Source organism: Rhincodon typus, chromosome 40, assembly GCF_021869965.1.
Source record: "Rhincodon typus isolate 14 chromosome 40, sRhiTyp1.1, whole genome shotgun sequence".
NCBI lineage: Eukaryota > Metazoa > Chordata > Chondrichthyes > Orectolobiformes > Rhincodontidae > Rhincodon > Rhincodon typus.
This window is the reverse complement of record NC_063371.1, coordinates 5,928,568-5,936,076: the sequence shown is the minus strand read 5'-3', so window position 1 is coordinate 5,936,076 and position 7,509 is coordinate 5,928,568.

Below are 7,509 nucleotides of genomic sequence, written 5' to 3'. Positions count from 1 at the left end.
GTGGGGGGTGGGGGTTCAGCACGAGCATGGGTAAGTGCTACTTAAACCCAGAGACTTTGATCGTTCTGGTGTTGGCAATATTTTTTCATTTTTCTTCAGAAAATGACAACACTGAGAAGCTGTGATCTGATTGGCTGGTAAGGCACCCATGTTCGGGACCAGTCTTAAATCACGGTAGATTCAGAATGGAGGAAAATAATTTCAGGGCGATTCGAGAAGTATATTTTTTCGCAATAAATAAAACCTGATGAGCTCTATTAGAAATGGCAACGCGGAGGATGTGTTGATCTTGCATGATGGAGAGCCACAGTGACCGCATTGGCAGCTCAAGGAACTTGAGGTCAGAGTTGATGAACTGGAAGCCGAACTTCCAACACTGCACCACATCCAGGAGTGGGAGAATGACCTTGATGCTGTGTTCCAGGCAGTCACACCCTGTAGCTTAAATATTTTAAATTTGGCCACTGGTCAGGGATAGCAACTTGTTGACTCCAAGCGAGGCTGGTAGACGGATTCTGAATGTAGCATTGGAAGACCCTCAGCTCTTGACCTTGTTGTGGTCCATACTGGGACCAATAACAGAGGCAAGAGATGGCAAAAAAAAAGAGTAGGCAGAAGGTCCAGTTTGAGGAATATCAGGAATTAGGGGCAATTTTTTTTTTAACAAAAAGGACCTCAAAGGTTATAATCACTGGATGATTACCTGACCCATGTGCAAATTGGTAAAGAGATAAGATGAGAGAAGTAAAGATGTGGCTAAAGGAGTGATGTGGGGAACTGGAGTTCCATTTTGTCAGGCACTGGCATCAGGACTGGGACAGGAGGGAAACTAACATCGAGACGGAAAGGCTCAGGAATCTCACAATAGGCACAGTAGGTGCCTATGGACACCTATGAGAAGGGGACAGTCAAGGGTGAGACTGAGGGTGTTGTACTTAAATACATGCAGTACATGAAACAAGGTAAATGAGCTTGTAGCACAGATTGAGATTGGTAGGTATGATGTTTTGGGCACCACAGATAAGCAGCTGCAAGGGAATAAGATGCTGGGAACTAAATATCCATGGATGTATGTCCTTACTGAAAGGACAGGCAGATGGGCAAAGGGGCAGAGCTGTTTTGTTAGTTAGAAATGAAAATAAATTAATAGCAAGATGTGATACAGGGTCAGAATGTACAGAATCTGTGGATAGAGTTGAGGAACTGCAAAGGAAGAAGACTCTGATGAGTGTTAGTTTCAGGCTTCTTTGCATTCGTCAGGATGTGGGGAAGAAAATAAAGGAGGAGATGGAATGGGCATGTTAGAAAAGCGCTGTTACAATAATCATGGGGAACTTCAATATGCAGGTGGACTGGGAAAATCAAGTTACTAGCAGATCCCAAGAAAACAAATTTATGGAATGTCTACAAGATAGTGTTTTGGAGCAGCTTGTGTTAGAGCCCATTCGGAAACAGGCAATTCTGGATTTGATGACGTATAATAAGGCAGACTTGATTAGGGAGCTTAAGGTGAAGGAACCCCAAGAAGACAGAGACCACAATATGATAGAATTCACCCTGCAGTTTGAGAGGGAGAAGCTGGAATCAGATGGAACCCATATTACAATTGAGTCAAGTTAAGTATAAAGACATGAGGCAGGAGCTAGCCAGAGTTAATTGGAAGGGGTATTTTAGAGGGAAGACGGTGGAGCAACAGTAGCAGGAATTTCTGGGGGTAATTTGAGACGCACAGGAGAAGTTCATCCCAAGGACTAAGAAACATACGGGGTTTGGGTGGGGGAGGGGGTTGGGGGAGATGAAGCAACTATGGCTGAAAAGGGATGTCAAGGGCAGCATAAAAGCAAAAGAAAAAGCATGCAATGTGATGAAGATTTGTGGGAAGCCAGAGGATTGGGAAGCCTTTAAAAACCAGCAGAGGATAAGTGAAAAGACAATTAGGGAGTGAAGATGAAATATGCAGTTAAGCTAGTGAGCAAGATAAAAGAAGATCGTAAGACTTTTTATTGACACGTAAAAGGTAAGAGAGAGGCAAGAGCAGACATTAGGCCACTGGAAAATGAGGCTGGAGATGTCCTTATGGGGAACATGGAAATGGCAGAGGAACTGAATAGGTGCTTTGCATCAGTCTTCATGGTGGAAGATACCAGTAGTGCACCAGACCTTTAAGAGAGTCGGGGAGCAGAGGTGAGTGTAGTGGCCATCACTAAGGAGATGGTGCTGGAGAAGCTGAAAGGTCTGAAGGTGTAGAAATTGCCCAGACCAGATGGACTACATCCCAGAGTTCTGAAGGAGATAGCTGAGGAGATTGTGCAGGCATTGGTGCTGATCTTTCAGGAATCCTGGAGTCAGGGACGGTCCCAGAGGATTGGAAAATGGTGAAGTAACACCCCTGCCAGTTACTCTGGCACTCTGTCGTTGCTAAGATTTCAGAGTCTATTATTGAGGATGAGATTGTGGAGAACTTGAAGAACATGGTAAAACAGAGCTGAGATAGCACAGCATCATCAAGGGCTGGTCGTGCCTAACGAATCTGTTAGAATCCTTTGTGGAGGTAACAAGCAAGTTAGACAAAGGAGAGCCAGTGGATGTGATCTATTCACATTTCTGGAAGGCCTTTGTCAAGGTGCCACATGTAAGGCTGTTAAATGAGATAACAATGCATGCTGTTAGAGGCAAGGTACTGACATGGATAGAGGATTGCAGAAGGCAGAGAAGGGATAAAGGAGTCTTCTTCAGGATGGCAGCCAGTGACTAGTGGAGTTCCGCAGGGGTTAGTGTATTCATGTTATACATTAACGATCTGGACATAAGAACTGAGGGCATTGTTGCTAAGTTTGCACATGACACAAAGATAGGTGGAGAGGCAGGTCGTGTTGGAGAAGTGGGGAAGCTACAGAAGGACTTGGACAAGCGAGTGGAGTGGGCAAAGAAGTGGCAGATGGAATACAATGTGGGAAAGTATTAAGTTATGCACTTTGGTGGGAAGAGTAGAGGCATAGACTATTTTCTAAATGGGGAAAAGCTTTGGAAATCTGAAGCACAAAGGGATTTCAGGATGCTCTCAAGGTTAAAGTGCAAGTTCATATGGCAGTTAGGAAGGCAAATGTCATGTTAGTTTTCATTCGAAGTGGGCTAGAATACAAGAGTAGGGATGTACCACTAAGGCTGTGGTCAGACAGCATTTGGAATATTCTGAGCAGTTTTTGGCCTCAAATCTAAGGAAGGATGTGCTGGCATTCAAGGGGGTCCAGAGGAGGTTTAAAAAATGATCCTGTGGATGACAGACTTGTTGTATGAGGAGTGGTTGAGGACTCTTGTGTCTGTGCTTGATAGAGATTAGAAAGATGAGGGGGGATCTGATGAAAACTTACAGAGTACTGAGATACCTGAAGAGAGTGGTTGTGGAGAAAATATTTCTACTAGTCGGAGAGACTTGGACTTAGGATACAGCCTCAGTAGGAAGGGACAATCCTTGAGAATTGAGATGAGGAGCAATTTCTTCAGTTAGAGGGCGGTGACTCTGTGGAACTCACTGCTGCAGAGGGCTGTGGAGGCCAAGTCATTGAGTGTATTTAAGGCAGAGATAGGTTCTTGATTAGTGAGGGGGTCAAGGGGTATGGAGAGAAAGCTGAGAACGGGGTTGAGAAACCTGTCAGTCATCATTGAATGGTGGATCAGCTTTGATGGAATGAGTGGCCATCTTATGATCTTATCATGGCTTGTTGGATTCTGGCCTCAACTCCACATTCCTGCCAACCCCCATAATTTTTGACTCCCTTGTTAGTCAAGAATCTGTAGACCTGCCCCTTGAAAGTATTCAAGGACTGCATCTCCACTGCTTTCTTTGGAGGAGATTTCCAATGACTCATGATCTTCTGAGCGAAAGATTTCTTCCTCATCCCTGACTTAAATGGGAAATCTCTTATTTCAAACTGTGTCCCCTAGTTTTAGTCTTTATCAGAAGGAAAAACATCCTTTCAGCATCTGTCTTTATCACGTTCTCTCTGAATCTGAGATGTTTCAACAAAGTTATCTTTTATTCTTCTAACCTGTAATAATACAGTCCTGTGCAGTATGTGCAGCTAAGCTGAGGCAACATCCCTCCACGTGGTACCTTTGATGTCACTATCCTCTTTAAGTCAAGTGATCTCCAGGGCCTCCCTCAGTCTACTGTGGACTAGGAAAACCGCTTCCTGGTCTAACTGGAAGAGGCTGTTATATTGAACAAGAGTTAGTTCATTGTATGTAGACGACTAGTTGCTGGTCATTTTGATATGAAAGAGATTGCTGCAGGTGCTTCAGGGAGTACCTGGATGTTAGGTCTTACTCCATTGTGATCCTCAGCTGTTTACTGTCCACATGTTCAGACGTCATTGCTATGTTTAGTGCTTAGCTCCTCAGCCTTAACCCTATCAAGCCCTTGTACCTTTGAACAACGGCCCATCCTCTCGTCATAAGGTAACTCTTTCATCCCCAGTCATTTGGGAGAATTATTGGTGCCAACAGGATAGATGTGTTTTGGGATATCTCGATAAGTAGATACATGAGAGTGAAAGAATCAGCAGCTGATACTGTTGGCATCAGGTAAAGAAGAATGAGTGGGAGGGTGCTTGTGTAAATACCAACATGGGACGGTTGGGCTGAATTGTCTGTTTCCATGTCATAAATTCCACATGCCTGTGAATGTTCAAATAGTTGAGTCAGAGACGAACGGAAAATTTTGGTGGGCTGAAGTTTCTGCTTTATCTGCCAAATTTCCTCAGCAGACAAGCCAGCACATTAATGCTCTTTGCATGTGGGGCCCTGCCCAGATATGTCTGTCAGCAACAGGATGCAAGAAGCAGTGGAGCTGTTTCAAATTGCAGGGGGATCTAGTGAGCAGCAGAAAGTCGTGTCACTGTCACCTGGGTGTCCAAGGTCTCAGCAAGCCTGTTATTGCGCATGCAGTTCAATGTTCAGTCCTTGCTCCTGTACAGTTCCAGACACAAGTTCCAAAAGACCTGGTGTTTTCCACATTAATCAGGGGTCTCTGGGCCTCGGACTGGTACTGGGAGCCAGCTGGGGAACTATAGGTGGCTGCAGAAGCTACTCGGTAATTTTCCATCTGAAAGAAATAGGACTTGCTGACTTCTTTTGGAACAAGAGAAAATAAACCCCACAAAACCATACCACACTCTGTTGATTCATTGCTCAGTAAATTGAAATATTCTGAAGCACCTCGTTGAACTTAATGTGTGGCACTGTGACTCATTTTCTTTCACTCTGCACAGGCTATTGAATAAAACTTAATCTTGCTCTTGAAACCAAATGTGATCATCCTTATTGCCCTCATTAGTGCCTTGATTACAATTGGAACAGTGTACCGAACATGGCACTAACTAAATCGCACTGATTGCTTTACAATGCAACAACCAGGAAAATATTTCCTGCCTTCTTCGCGTTTTGGCTTCCAGATCTTGCTTTGGTTTCAGAATCTCCATCATATGGGTAACTTTCCTGAACTTGTCATCTCACAGAGGAATAGATTGCATCTTAGTCTCCTTCAGTTGAATGGGTTTGGAAGGGTCAGGAATCATAATTTTAAGCTCTTTGACATGAGGCCCAGTTCAGAGATAGAACACAAGGTTTTACAATTTGCAGAATAAAATTGGATTTTGGGACAGACATCCGTTCATGCATCAATTGAAGATTCACTAAATTCTGAAAGTGCTGCTTATTATACCAGAGGAAAAGACACTGCAGATTCTCTAGGGTAAGCTTTGACTCGTGAATGGATGAGGGAGAAATTTTGTCAATTTACTTTTCCCCAATTGATCTGAGTTTTTATCTTCTTTATTGCCTCTTCCAGATCACTTGATTTTAGGTACAGTAGAAATATGTATATGTTTATAAGAGCACAAGACATAAGAGCAGAAATGGTCCATACAGTCCATCAAATCTGCTCAGCCATTCAATAAGATGATCACTGATCTGATGAAACCTCAAATCCACTTTCCTGCCTTTTACCCATTGCCATCATGATTCAAAATCTGTTTATCTTAGCCTTGAATGCATATGAAGATCCAGTCTCAAAAGCCCTCTGTGGTGGGGAATTCCATGGATTGTTTGGGAGAAGAAATTCATCCTCATCTTTCTTAAATGGGTGGCCTGTTCCTTAAGATGGTGTCATCTGGTCCAAGACTCTCCCACGAGGTCAAACAACTGTTCTGCATCTGACCTGTCAAGTCCCTTGAGGAACATTGATGTTTCAATAAGATTGCTTCTCATTCTTCTATCTTCCAATGAGCACAGGCCCAACCTACTCATAAGATAGGCTCTCTCTCTGCAGGATCTACCGAGTCAACTTGCACTGGATTGCCTCCCATGACAGTATGTCTTTCCTCAGAAAAGGTGATCAAAACTGTTCACAGTATTCCGTCTGGGTTCTGATGAGTACCTTGTATAGTTTTTGCAAAACCTCCACACTCCTACACCCCATTCTCTTTGAAATGATGATTCATATTCCATTTGCCTTCCCTATAACTTGCTGAACTCGAACACCAGCTTTTTGTGATTCATGCAGAAGAACCCCAAAATCCTTCGAAACTGCCACTTTATATTGTCTTTCACCATCTAAATAATATCCGACTGTTCTATTCTTCCTACCAAAATGCATAACCTTGCATTTTCCCACATGGTAGTCTAGCTGCCAAATCTTTGCCCACTCACTTAAACCTGTCTCTTTCCCACTGCAGGCTCTCTGTGACATCTTCACCACAGACCTGACAAAACATGGCTATAGAATTCACTTTCCTCATCTAAGTCATGATTGTACATTGGAAATAACTGTGGCCCCAGGTTCTGATCCCTCTGGCACTTCATTACCTCCAGGTTGTCTTCCTGAAAATGGCCTCCCCTTCTATTAGTTAGCCAATCCTCTATCCTACTCCCAACGCCATGGGCTCTTATTAAGTAGCCGAATGTGGGAGACCACATTAAATGAATGAAGGAATGAATGATTGAATAAATGAATGAATGAATGAATTAGCTTTATTGTCACATATACACAGTGAAAAGTTTACAAGTTGCCTGTTACACTGCCACCTTAGGTACAAAGGTACAGAATCCTCAAATACAAACTAGGTTACGGTGTAATAATGTCACTAACACAGGACACCATATGAGGTAGAGAGGACCCAGGTACAATCCTTAGTTTCAGAATAGAGAAATGAACAAAAACCTTCCATTGCAGCTATACACAGTATGATCATAGGTCAAAAAAAGCAAGAAGCTAAGTTAAAAAGACAAACATCACAGTCTCTCTCCACAGTACAGCAGACCATCACAGGGGCCTTCTACATGGTCTGGCTGCTGGCCACCACAAACCGCTCCAGGGCACTACCACAACAATTGGACCCATTGGTCACTGGTGTCCCCGAACCGGGCTGTCGGTCACTCTGTCCCCGCCCCGGGCCGATGGTCACTGTGTCCCCGCCCCGGGCCGATGGTCACTGTGTCCCCGCCCCGGGC